The following is a 14424-nucleotide window of genomic DNA, read 5'->3' as shown; positions in this document are numbered from 1 at the left end:
CGGAACAAATCAATGTAAATATAACATGGGTACAGAAACATTCCAGGGACTCCAATGAGTTGTGAAGCCGACGAGTGTGCTAGAAATGATGGCACAAGACTGTCGGTCATAAGTATCATTAGGCATTCGAGAGTACCCTTCACGAATTCTCGAATGAGGAAGTCATAAGAAAGCACACATTCAAAGGCCATGACGGAGATGGTCTCATTTGAGTCAACCTATTGTCAACGATCTCTCCATTTGCAGTCCGTTGATATCAATGCACTCTTGCTATTCTTACACAGCCTCTATGTGGTTCATGGAGTACTGGTCGGGGAACTAAACCACTTTTCGATATCATAACAAACCCTATGGTCTAAGTATATCTCACCCCAAAACAGCCTTAAATAACCTAACATATGGGTCAAAAAACGGAGTTATAATATGCCAGAAGCCCTTCTCTTTATATTTGGGGAATCTTTCTATCTCTTATTGTTTCGGAGAAGATCTTTGGAAAGCTCAAAGTACTTGAGAGTGGGAAAACCTTAATTTCCAAAGGTTTTCTTCAAATCTATAAAGAATTGAATGATGCATTGTTGGGAGGGCCATAAAATACTAGCTGCCCCCTGCAGTGTAACCCGCGATTGAAAGACAGTGGTGTTGCCAGTGATTAAAAGAGATTCTGAGAGTTTTTATCGTAACTGTATAAATTAATTAAGCCTTCTTAAGAAAAATGCGCTAAAAATTTATTTCACGAACTTTTACAAAACCCTTTAAAAAATACGGTTCCTGTATGCTATCCATTTTCCCCACGGGAACTATGCATTTTCCCGGGATAAAAATTAGTCTGTCATTTTCTAATCCATAAACTACCACTACCTATGCAAAAAATCATGTCGATCCTTTGCTCTATGAAAAATTACTACTAATTTATCCCACGGGAACCATACAGTTTACCGGAATACAAAGTAAAAAGGGGTAATCTAACTATGTGGCAAATTTCATCCAAATCCATTCGGTAATTTTTGTGTGAAAGAGTAACAAACATCCATCCATCCATCCAAACTTTCACAATTATAATATATATGAGATATCAGATAATATGTAAAGGAAAATGGAAAATGGTGGTAGAAGTTTTGATGTAATTATTTGCAATGTTTTCTCTATAGATTCAAAAAAACTAAACGGTTACAAAATGGTAAACGATCGAAAAAATCTATGTCTGGGAATTTTATCCACAGGTTGCTTATTTATGTTCCTTATATGCGACATCAAATCAACCCCATATCAAAAAATGCTTATTAAATAACAATTTATTACGTAATTTACATTTGAATAAGATTCATTACATAACCTGTGACAATTGAATCTTAAAAGATTCAAAGGGTTGATTTATATTGAAGGGTCCATATTATAACGAACAAATACACCTGTGCTTTATAGTCTTGGCTTGGGTATGAAATCAGTTACATTCCAACACACATTATTTGTATAAATCTAACTCAGTTTTACTGTAATTGTTATTATCAGTTCAATTATTTTAGCTACATAAAAATTACGATCGGATGATTTGACGTCATAAAATCAGACACCATGTTTGTGTGCATGTCTGGGCGTACACTACATTACGTATTTCTGGCAATTTTAAGGGGAGATTTTAGAGTTAGTTTTGACAATGTTTCGAAGTAACGATGGATTCAATTTGACTTCTTCATTTAAATATAAAAGAAAACCCAAGAATTAAAAAAAATATTGGATTCTCCTAAGATTTTATTTATCTTATTTTCGAAATTTGATAAAACTCGGTTTATGAGGAAAATGTGGCCCAAAAATTTCAAAAATTTTTTTTATTTGACAATTAGACTAATATTGTGTTTCGGAGAAAAATCGTATTTCATATCATTTTTACTAACCCTAAGAAAAAAATTTAAAAAACATTAGTGTTTCGGAATTTGATGAAATTCTATTTATAAAGTAAATTTGACCCGAAAAATTCAAAAAATCGTATACATTTCACGCTTCGACGAATATTTTCGGAGTAAAACCATATTTCGGATCAATTACTGCCGTTATCTCGAAAACTAGTAACCCAATCGTAATATGAACTCGATTTTTGAATTTTCTGGGTCGAAATTACCATATGTACTGTGTTTTATGTACTGCGTGTCTTGTCAAAATTGGAAGCGAAAAATTTTTTTCGATTTTTATAATTAAGAAAAAAATTTGGTTTAGAATTTCATGAAATTCAGTTTATAAAGTAAATTTGATCCAAAAAATTCAAAAATCATATTCATTTCACGATTCGGCGAATAGTTTCGGAGTAAATACTATAATTCAGATCAATTACTGCCGTTATCTCGAAAACTAGTGTTCTCCCTAATATTAGAAAACAGTACACTAGAAATGCGTAGACTAGACAGTAAACACAGTGTATATTTATATTATGTATAGTCATCACTTCTGGAGGTAGCTACCTGTCTTACTACGGCAAAAGAGCCTATGAGCATTCAATGGAGAGTAAATCTACTTGTTTTTTTTTTTTCTTTAAATTTATATATGTATTATTTGTAGATAATTATCTACGTTATAACCATTTTTCTTAATGCATCCATCGTTATATTAATATTGTTTAGTATTACTCTTCTGGCCATGTTCGACAAGGACCGAATAATCATAAAATGAAACAGCGATAGGCTTTTTTTTATTTATAATTTTTTTTTTGTACAAAAAAAATATTGAGTTTTGAGTAGTACACCTTTCAATTCTTACACACACATGCAGTTCATAGTTTATTATGTAAGTTTGGTATCAAGTAAATTTGGCATTTGGTGGAGGTCAAAATCACTGAAGTTAAATAAACAAAATCATTACTTCTATGAAAGAGATTTTAGTTTAAAGTCATGCATTTTATTGATGGAAAATAAAATTGTACTTAGTTGGAATATATAATGAGAAAGCCCAATTGACCCACGTTGCTCATTTATGAACTCGACCTCACTTTTTATGTCCTGAGCACGCTATAAATTTCAGCTTAATATATTTTTTTGTTTTTGAGTTATCGTGTTGAAAGACAGACGAAAAACATATGGATAGACAACCGAAAATGGACTTTTTAGGTAATTTTATGAACACCTATACCAAAATTTTGTTCGTAGCATCAATATTTTTAAGCGTTACAAACATAGAACTAAAATTACTATACCTTGATATATTTCATACACAAATGGTATAATAAATCGTGACTGACACTACAATACTTACTTAAAAAACTGAGTTTTATCAAATTCCGAAAGCTTCTAAAATTTTTAACCGCAATTCAACTTACCCAACCCTTTCTCTCTTATATTCAATACTTGTTATCAACTTTTATATTACCCGAAAAAAGTGTCACATTTACCAACAACCGATAAATTTAAAAGTGTAATCAGCAAGCACTATACAAAAAAAAGTAATCTTTTATTTTATAGTGATTTAAACTTATCGACTTCTGTGTTACGATCTTACGATGTTGCTCTCCACGTGACTCATCGATTGACTGAACTCTGGCTGTAACATTGATTAATTTACCCGCCAAATTTTGTAATAACCGTTTTTCATCTCTATTTAAACAAAGGATTGTTTATGTTTAAAATATTTTTAACTAATAATACCACGTAATCGATTAAGGCTAACAATTGATCCGGAACTTTGATTTATTCCCATGAAGTGGCGTGTGACCAAAAAAAAAGGTTAATTTTTTTTGTATTTTTGTCGAATCCTTCAATAACCATAATAACCATCCTTGTTAAACTAGCAGACCCACAATGGAGTATTTATATCAAATTTCCGGACAAAAGTCATAAAATTCAACTCTTTTTTTGTGTATTGAAAGTTGTTTTTTGATGTAGATAGATAACAACTCCATCACAAACAGGTCACTTGAGTTACCTTAACCTCACCCCCCCCCCCCCGTTTTGTAAGCCGCAATCTGCCTGTTCTTTCGGGTGCATGTAATTATTGGTGTCGCTCCCAATTTACCGTATCATTCAATTTATGTTTACAGTGTTTGTTAGTGCAATTAAGTACGGATTCTTTTTTTATATTGATGAATTAAATATTTGTGATTCATATTTGCAGTTAAAAAAGGTAACTTTTTTAAAATTAAATTTATCAATCTCAAAGCTTTTTGTTTATGTGCCCCTTTTTTCCCGATAAAATTTTTTGTAACAGGGCAAAGTTTAAGTATTTTATAAAATGTTTATGGACAAAAATCTTGCACGAATTTGAGCCTTTTCTTTTAAGGCTAAGATAAGGATAGAGATTATGGTAGCTTAAGCCAAAAGTCAAAAGAATGAGCAAGCAATTTTCCAGTTGAACTTTGTAACTTATAATTTCAGAATCACGTTACGTAGAAACAAAAGCAAGCATAGATAAGAAAAAAAGTGGCTCAGAAGCAAAAAAAATATCTTTTTTAATACATTAAAAATATAAACAATTTTAAAAAACAAGCTTTTATTACTTTAAACAGTGATAAGTATTTCTATGAGCAACTCATAGATGACTATTGTGTCTGCACCTCCAACTTTTACAAATAGTCATATATGAGTGACTCATAGAAATAGTTATTTTCTACTTTTTAGTAAAATAAAAGCTTGTATTTCAATTTTAATAATTCAAAAATAAATGAATATATAAATTTACTTATGTGTAAGACGAGTAGTCGTTAACCATTTCACAGTAGTCAAGAACAAGAAAACAAAACAACATTTTAAATTGTAGTGTTTTGGTATACAGGAGCGTACCTATCACTAACAGCGCACAGGGGTGGTCTATTTATAGTTTTTTTTTCTTTTAGAAATGTTAATAGCCTTTGTTTTGCGGTTTAAAACATCACACCATAGATTCTATAACAATCAGCTATTATAATTTATAGATTTTCTCCCTTGATTTTGAAGCAAAGCGTTAAAAAAACACTCGGGGGCACTCGGCACAGCCTTTGAAATTTATCCAGAGTTCGTGCAATGAATATTTTTCCGATTTTTGTTCATTGAAAAGGCGTTCTAGATTAGAGACTACTAAAATACTTTTTGCAAACTTTCATATTCACAAATGAAGAGCCTAAGTGGGCGAGCGGTCCAAGGCGCTAGTCTTTCAATCGTTTGTCTACTTAGACTTAGGTTGCAGGTTCGAATCCAGGCAGCGGCACTGTGAACAATATATAATTAATAGGGGCGGTAGAATTGATCACATTGTCGTCGCTTGGATAAGAACGTAGTAACCGACTCCACCCACATCAAAAATGTAATTGTAAAATATGTTTGTAAATGAATAAATAAAGATTAACAAATAATGATGTGGATGGCCTCTGTTATAGGCGTATATGTCAGAGAAACGGAGGTTAAACCCCATTATTATTATATTCACAAATACATTGATGAGATTGGAAAAGTCCAGATTTCTTGTTTCTTCCTTTTCAATAGAAATAATGGTCATAGATCTCAACCTTTCTTGTCCCATGGTACTTCTCAGATAGTTGATAAGTTTCAATTTCGAAAGAGATCTTTCTGCGCTTACTACTCTGACAGGAATAGAGATCAGAATCAGGATCAGGAATAAATAGAATAAAACTGCTCTTCAAAAGCTTCTTTACAGCCGCGGAGTCCGTGATCCGTGGACTAAGTGATCTTTGGTAGTTACGCCACTGTTTTTGGGTAACACCGTGCTTATTCGGACGTGGTTGCTTAGTCCCCTCACGTCGTTGCTTAGTCGGACGAAGTGTGACATGAAGGAAGGGGAGTTTTGAAGGAAACGTGACTAATTAGGAGTTCGTTGTCAATTTTATTTTAACTCTTCCCTCAGCTAGTTCATTTTAGAACATTTTTGATCATCTTCCGTCCACGGTGTTACTTAGCCGGAGTAAGTGTGAAATGGGGGGCGGGAATTTTTTTAATGAACCGTGACGATTTGGCAGTTGGGAATTAATCTTAATATTGGGAGTCGGAAGAAACGATTTTTTGAGTCACCCGATTAAATTTGTAGATATGGAAAAGGATCTGGAAAAAAGTATGAATAAAATCAAAAGTTCCGGTTAGGAATTAAATTTTCATAGAATAAAAATATGGAGTAAAAAGTTTAAAATTAGTCAATTTTTTACAGTTAAGGATGTATGAGCATGACAACAATGTTTGATTTAAAGGCTCACAATTTTTGAATAGGTAGATTTTTACTCAAAGAATATGTGGTTAAAATTTCAGCTTAGGTATCCGTGCAAATTTTTAAGAAAAGTCATTAAAAATCGATATAAAATACATTGGCTCTTATGGAGGAATCTCAAAAAACGACATATTTTGGAAGTTTTTGATAATTTTCATTTGGAATGAATGAAAACAAATTTAAAAAAAACTTTTTAATAGAAAGTAAACATATTAGCAATGAATTAGAAAAGAAAAAAACTAAGTGTCACCGTCCATATAAGGGATGTAAGAGCAGGGTAGATTAAGGGTTGAAATTCTTTTTATCTTATTTTCAACTTTGATGATGAATTTTGTTATAACTTCATGAATGTAGACGAAAAATAAGAATAAAATTTTTCGATATGTGTCTTGGTTTTCGAAATATCGAAAGCTAAATAATTAAACAAAATTTTCCATTTTCGATATTTTGAAAATTAAGCCAGATATCGAAAAATTTTATTCTTACTTTTCGTCTTATATCGTCAAGTAATAATATAAATTTATCATCAAAATTGAAAATATCTATTTTTAAATTTGTGCCCCCACTACCATGCTCATACAACCTTAAGAATGAACTTTTAAGGATCGAAACATAATTTGAAATCAAGGATTCAATCCTAATGCCTGTTTTATTTTGTTCAATAAAAATCAATGTTAACTGTTAAGTGATTGTTTTTGTTTAAAATTGGGTGAGTCATATTTTTAATAATAAATATATAAAAAAGTACGGTTAACTAATTTTAATTTACAGATTCTCAAGTACCTCTAAAAAGCGATGAGTAATCCAAAAACAATCAATTCTATTTTTGGATTACCATATTTTATCTAATCAAATTTTTATATTTTCGATATTAAAAATCAAGGTATCAAAACAACAACATTCAATGTTTCATGGCGATTTCCAAGAATTGCATCATATATTTTCAAATTTTCAGTGCAAGGTATCCCCCCAATCAATCAATTACAAGGTAAAGTGTCCTTAGTAATGTATTTAATTTTCTACATAGATAAGTTAATCAACGTATCTAAAGACTTTATCACACGGAAATTCACTTAAAAAATATGTCCGAAAATTTTTTTATCAAGGTTGTAATTTTGTAGTAGAAATTTCGTTTATCACAGACATGGCTAAATATTTGAGAAAGATAACACATTTTAAAATACTGCAAATTATTCCACACAAACTTCTATCCATATTTTCCAATTTTTTCTTGGGAAAACAAAATTCCTTTGAATCAATGTGTTCTGAATTTTAAGTCCTATAAGTTTTTATACCATGCATATATGTAATATGCAAGGTATACTAAGTTTAGTCCCAAATTTGTAACGCTTAAAAATATTGATGCTATGAAAAAAATTTTGGTATAGGTCCATCCGCCTGTGGGCACGATAACTCAAAAACGACAAAAAAAATCAAGCTGAAATTTTTACAGCGTACTCAGGACGTAAAAAGTGAGGTCGAGTAAATGAGCAACATAGGTCAATTGGGTCTTGACCTATGGGTCCGTGGGACCATCTTGTACACCGTTAGAGATAGAACAAAAGTTTAAATGTAAAAAATGTTCCTTATCAAAAAATAAACAACTTTTGTTTGAAACATTGAAATATTTTTTCGTAAACATCACTGCTTAGCCGTGAGGGCGCAAATTAGGCGTAAATTGTATAATATGTATTATATAAATTGTATATGTATGTGCAGTGTGATAGAGTCATCAACATTATTTATACATGGTATTTCAACAATTAACTCAGTCAATTGTTTGTTTTCACTTGTTATTTAACAATTTATTACTCATCAAAAGAATTAAAGGAAAGCACATTTGAAAGTTTATGCTTTCTAATTTTGGAATATATTGCTCAGAAATTCTCCATTTGTTGGTTTGTACTGAAGGCTGAAAGGGTAAGAATGTTATCCCTAAATTTTATATAAAGTTAACTAATCTGCTAAGACCACTCGAAAGTTTGTTTACTTTTCTTGAAAATGAGCCAAAAAATTTTCGTACGAGCTTTTTGGACCAAAATATTCGCTTTCTAAGCAAGGTTGACACTTCTGGATTTTAAATTTTGTACCTTCTGAAATAATCATTAAAATTTATCTCATCTCATTCAAAAACTTAAAATGCCTTCTTTTAAGTCTTTAAAATATGCCTTTTTTATCACTTTTCGTTTTAAAAATATGTTAAAACAAGTAAAACAATTGACTGAGTTAATTGTTGAAATACCATGTATAGACAATGTTGATGACGCAATCAGTTTTTTAGTTTTTTTTCTACGATTAATTTTTCCAATCGCTATAAAAAAATAATAACAATTTTGATTTCAAATAAAATTTAACCCTGGCTGAGTAAATTTACAATAAAAAAGAACACAATAAAGTTAATTAAGTTGAAGAGGTCCTTTATATTTCTTTAAAATTAAACTTCGTCTTATTAAAAACAAATATGTTGTAAAAGAAACCATAACCTCCATATTGAATCAAAATCGATTATATCGACATCGTTTATAGGTTCTTCTTTTCAACTGGCCACTTTAGACAAGTGCCCAGTGCCCCGTAATTGACGGGGACATCGGCCTTCCTTCAAAAAACAATCATTCTTTGGAGCCGTCGTTCCATCTTACGCATTCAGTACACGATTCAATGACCAAATAATTGATTTTTCAATGAGATTTTCGAAGTTTCTAGTCCCAATCTTATGAAATATTGGTATTATGATTCTTTAATCTATTCGCACCGTGCGTGAGTTTTTTGGGAGGCGTTTCCATGGTAACGATACACTACTTTAATTATAAAATTGTATGGATGCATATATAATTGTATGGATTGCATTTATGACTTACATTGAAAATTTAATATTATTGTCTAACAAATTTAAATAAATGATTATGATAATTTACATTGAAAAAATAATATTTGTGCAATTTGATTTCCTATTTTCACAATTTTTAATGCATTAAGTTTAATTAATTCGTGTTTTTCAATAATTTTAATTTGACATTTTCTATAACATTAACATGTAAAGAATTGCAAATTAGTCATAACAGCCTCCTTTATCGCCAAAATTTTTCACTGAAAGCGCTGGCATCGATTTTATTGTCCCTACCATGACTACGCACACAACGAATACATATAAAATGCTTTGTACTGGAGGGTGTGTTCTTTGTATGACGTAGGCATCCAATACGAAAGGATTTTTCGAACTTCTATCCCTAAGAGAGAGATGGGGACAAAGCGAGGACATTAATCGTCTCGGGCCGACATTGACCTGTCGTAGGCCCTGCGAGCATATAAAGATCAAGGGGAGTCTTTCTTTTTTGTAAAAGTTGACAGATCGAGAACGCACTCCAGAATAGGCTCGCTCTCTGTGCCAGAATGTATAAACAAATTGTTGTGTTCATAAAATATCTCATTTTTATATCACGAAATACAAAATATTAGCATTTATTTTTTTCTGGACAATTTTTTCGACTTATAGTCGCATCAATGAATGTTTTTACTCGGGAGTCCTCAATAACAGCTCTGATTTTGATGATTTTTTTTTTTCAAAATGATTCTTTTTGTATATTATATAAAATCAGAAACTTTTCAAAAGGGAAAAAAATAACCTGGAGGGGAAATATGCATACAATAAGTGTCACATAAAAAAGGATTTTTCGAAACTCATCCTCTAAAAGGATGAAATAGGGGGTGAAAGTTTGTATAAAAATATATACAAATCGTCATTTTTAAATTAACTACTTAACCGATTTTAAAAATTACCTAATACCTAGAATCTAATTCAATTGGTGAAAATCGGGAAAAAACTATGTTCAAAAATGGCAGGCATTAATACAGAAATTTTTTCGGCTTTATTTTATCCTAAATTCTTTTATTAATCTCGTCATTAAACTCGATCCCGTCGCTGGTGGGTCCCTGAACAATTGCTTACCAAGTGGAAAATTTTCTATTGCGTGGCCAGTGGAGAAGAGAGGCCTGTATACGGAGGATAGAAACTGCAACAAAGTGATTGCATTGCATTGGACTTAGAGTGCAGTTAGTAGGTATTAGGTAGGCAGCCGTGTTAGTATTTGTTCGTAAGTTAGTACCTAATAATAATTAGTAGTGTGATTAGATTTGGCCTTGAATATTTAAACAAATTTAGGTTTGAATAAAATAATATAAAATGTATATATCACGTAATAGTTAATACTAATCAAGAGTTTGCCATTTAAAATGATAGAACTTTCAACTTTATTTAACAAACCTATCTATGAAATATCAATAATTTTTTTTTAATCACCCAAAGTCTGTTTTATTTATTAGCCAAATAATACTCGAACTTCGATGGGCAGTGTGTTACAATAAATATTGGAGAAATCTCATGAACAACGTCAGCAAATTATTGAACCTTTATCATAGTTCCTACCGAGTGTTCCACCTTACCTTACCTTTTTTGCATATGTGTCTCCCAACGAAGCTACTACTTACATTTGTCTGGAATTATATATCACATAAAAGTAGTATAGTTAAGGCGCTTCTGGTACAAGCTTTTAGATAAGGATGTTAGAGGCGCTGCGATCGCGAGGGTGGAAATTTATATGGCAATATTGTAGTTATAATCTGGGATATTGAACGTTAAACATCGCGTTGAAACTGAATATCGCCATCCAATCGACTTTGATGTTGTAAACAGGACACTTTATTATAAAACTAGTAGTTCCAACAATCTTTCACATAAAATTTATATGATATCTTATAAACATATTGTTTAATTAAAGTTTAAAGTTTTATCAATTTTAATGAGAATCCTTGATTATTAATAATATACAATATAAATATAAATATAATCTATAATTGCAGTAATATTAATTATTTATTTATTTATTTTAAATAATACATCTGGTTTCAAATCATGATTTTTTTATACTTTCAATCAATTTAACTGTCTTCTATGTCATTAATTTTTCAGAAAGTACTGAAAACTATGTCAAAAAATTTAACATTGTGTCTCAACTCTGCAAATGATTTAAAACTTTCAATTTTTGCCAACGACCTTAGCATCGGTACAAGACGGAAAGTCTACAACACTTGTCTCTCTCACCGAGATAAGCTGCAATGGGGCCAAAGAGCGATGGAGAGAAGCATTATAGGCATCAAGAAACAAGACAGGAAACGAAACACCTTTATAAGAGCCAAGGCAAAAACTATGGATGTACTTACGAAAATAGAACAACTAAAATGGAGATGGGCACGCCACATGATAAGGAGTACTTAGGAAAAGTGGAGTAAAATTGTGACCAACTTTTATCCCAGAGATGAAAAAAGGAAAGGAGGAAAACAATTTAAGAGGTGGGAAAATGAATTGAAGCTGGCAGCGAGCCCTTACTGGAGAACGGTTGCCAGAGATAGAGCACAATGGAAAATGTTAGAGGAGGCCTTTTCCAAAAAGCACACTGAACTTAGAGATATTCTCTTAAAAAGGAAAACATACACTTAAAAACATGCGGAAGTTCATGATAGAGAGCTTATTGATTGATTGATTGAACCAAATTATATCTACAGAGCTCCCAAAGGAGTTTATGAGTGATTATATTTGAACTTTTTATAAGACATAAACCTGATTTCATTTGATTTTTTTATAAGACATAAACCTGAAAATTTGAGGACTTAATGCCTGTGGAGGTGTACTTATCAAGAAACACAAGAAGCGTATATAAAAATTTATCAAATTTTCAGTGTGAGAGATCAAAAAAAATTTCTCAAGCCGTCAAATGTCCACTTCACTAATTTGCACACTATCATATGATGTAAGATACAATTGATACAAAACAAAGTATAATGAACAATTAACAATTTTTATGCATTTTCTAGTAGAGAAATAAAAAGTAAAAAAATAGTAAATAGCAAATAGTGAGTGCTATTTACTGTAGCTGTACAAAAAATTAAGTCAAAATCGACTATAATGACATTGAGACAACTTGCAAATATTTATTCTTATTTAGACGAAAAATAAGAATAAATTTTGCGATATTTGCCTTGGTTTTCGAAATATCGAAAGCTGAATAGAGATTTCATCAAAGAATTAAGGATCTGCGAGCGCCAGGGGAATTTTGGATAAAAGCCTTGATTTTCTCTTTGAAGTTGAGCTAAGTCTAAATCAATTCTAAAAGAAAATTTTAGAGGGAGTTTTTCGATTATTTAAATAAATAAATGACTTCAAAAGTAGGCATATTTAACATAAAATTGGTCTCATGGGAAAACGGTAGATGGATGATATGTTTTTATAGATTTCCCTAAAACTAGTCGATGGAAAAATATATATATATTTAAATTAAAGTTAAAACCTTAATAAATTATTGAAAACATAAAAACCCGTTGTGTCCGGATGTATGAGCACGGGACACAAATTTAAAAAATATATTTAGCTTCCAAGATTTCGAAAATCATGGCAGATATCGAAAAATTGTATTCTAACTTTTCGTCTACATTCATAAGGCTATAACAAAATTAATCATCCGAGTTGAAAATAAGGTACAAATAATTTCAACTACAAGTCTAAACTTGCCTTAGCGCTCGTGTAGTTCTATCAAACCAAAGTGGCACTGAGCAGGAGAGAGCGTAGATATAAGTTCAACATGTAATACTATATCTAAGGAGTCTATCTACTGAGGAGTATACATATATGTATATATTTTATTCAGTGCCATTTTGATTTGATAGAACTGCTCTACCTTAATCATCTAGAAAACGGAGAAAAGTTTTAATAAACGGAATCTCCGGTCCAAAATCAGAAAGGTGGCAAGCCTAGATGTCGATGTAACCGATTTTGACTGTATATATTGTATAAATGAATTACTTAATGTAATAAGCCATAAGCAATTCACTTTATGAAATAATCGTATGTATAAAGTTTTTGCGCTAAGACATCAAGGTCACAACACTTGTGCTAAACCTGTTTGCTATTTAAATGCATACTGCAACGCAAACCACACCACTCATTTTGTTATGATAATGCATCATGCATGTACTCAGAGTACTGTGCTCTGTGTTCTGTGCACTTTACTGTTTGTTTGTGTGTAACTGCGCACAAATAAGCAACGCTCAGACTCACCACTCACGACTCACACTCACCAAACTTCATATTATCACTTTTTTTTTATTATTAACCAAAACAAAATTTATTTTTTTATTCAATACTCATTCAAATCTATTCAAATGAATTTTTATTATAGTAGTTTTACTGTAATCAAACGTATATTTAATACCTCCATATGCAAACTATTATAAACTTTGCAAAATGGATTATGTTTGATGTATTTTAGCCATAAAAAGGAGGATATATTATCAGATGAGGTTGGTATAAAATTAGACACTTATGGAGGTCGTTTACCTGGCTGGGAGTGAACTGTGTATTTAAAAAAAATTAACATAGGCGTTGAAAGGATCTCCTTAATTCAGTATTTGATTTCTTAAAAATTAAAGTGTAGCAAAGAAATATTTTCTTGTCTTGAGTTAGAAATACGTCATTTAATAATTCCAAACTCGTAACTAGGGAGTTTTTGGGATCGCTGAACACGAATATCGTGATAAAATTGATCTCAGAGGTACCTGGTGTAACGGTATCTCCGTCACCTCCTATAGTTTTCGAGAAATTCGTCATATAATCAGTCCAAACTCGTAACTAGTGGCTTTTGGGATCGCTGAACACGAATGTCGTGACAGAATTGGTCGTAGAGGTACCTGGTGTAACTGTATCCCGTCGCTTCCTGGAGTTTTCGAGAAATTCGCCATATAATACCGTTGCACTAGGTACCTTTGAGACCAATTCTGTTACGATATTCGTGTACACAGAAAACTCCACCTGACGACGATGAACCATTTACCCTGAGCACTAGGTACTTCAAAAAAAACCCCTGTAACAAGTTTGAAATCATTTTCATCACTATTACCCGAATTGTGAATTTAATATTAACGGTCAATTTAAAATACAATTATAAAATGCATATTAATTATGCTAATTGCATATTTTTAATTTCTTATAAATCAGACTAGGTCACAAAATTTCCTGAGGCCCTAACGAATCGAATGCCGAAAACCGCCTTCAAATCCGACTTACAGCTCAAATTTTTCGAACTTTATACTTTCGTTTCCTCGTCTGTTAGTATATTTTCAAAGAATATTACACAGATTTCACGGTACGGAATCTTTCTTTTAAAGGAATATTACACACTTAACTGTACAATTTTATTATCATGT

Source organism: Chrysoperla carnea, chromosome X (genome assembly GCF_905475395.1).
Source record: "Chrysoperla carnea chromosome X, inChrCarn1.1, whole genome shotgun sequence".
Lineage (NCBI taxonomy): Eukaryota > Metazoa > Arthropoda > Insecta > Neuroptera > Chrysopidae > Chrysoperla > Chrysoperla carnea.
Note: the sequence above shows the minus strand (reverse complement) of the source record.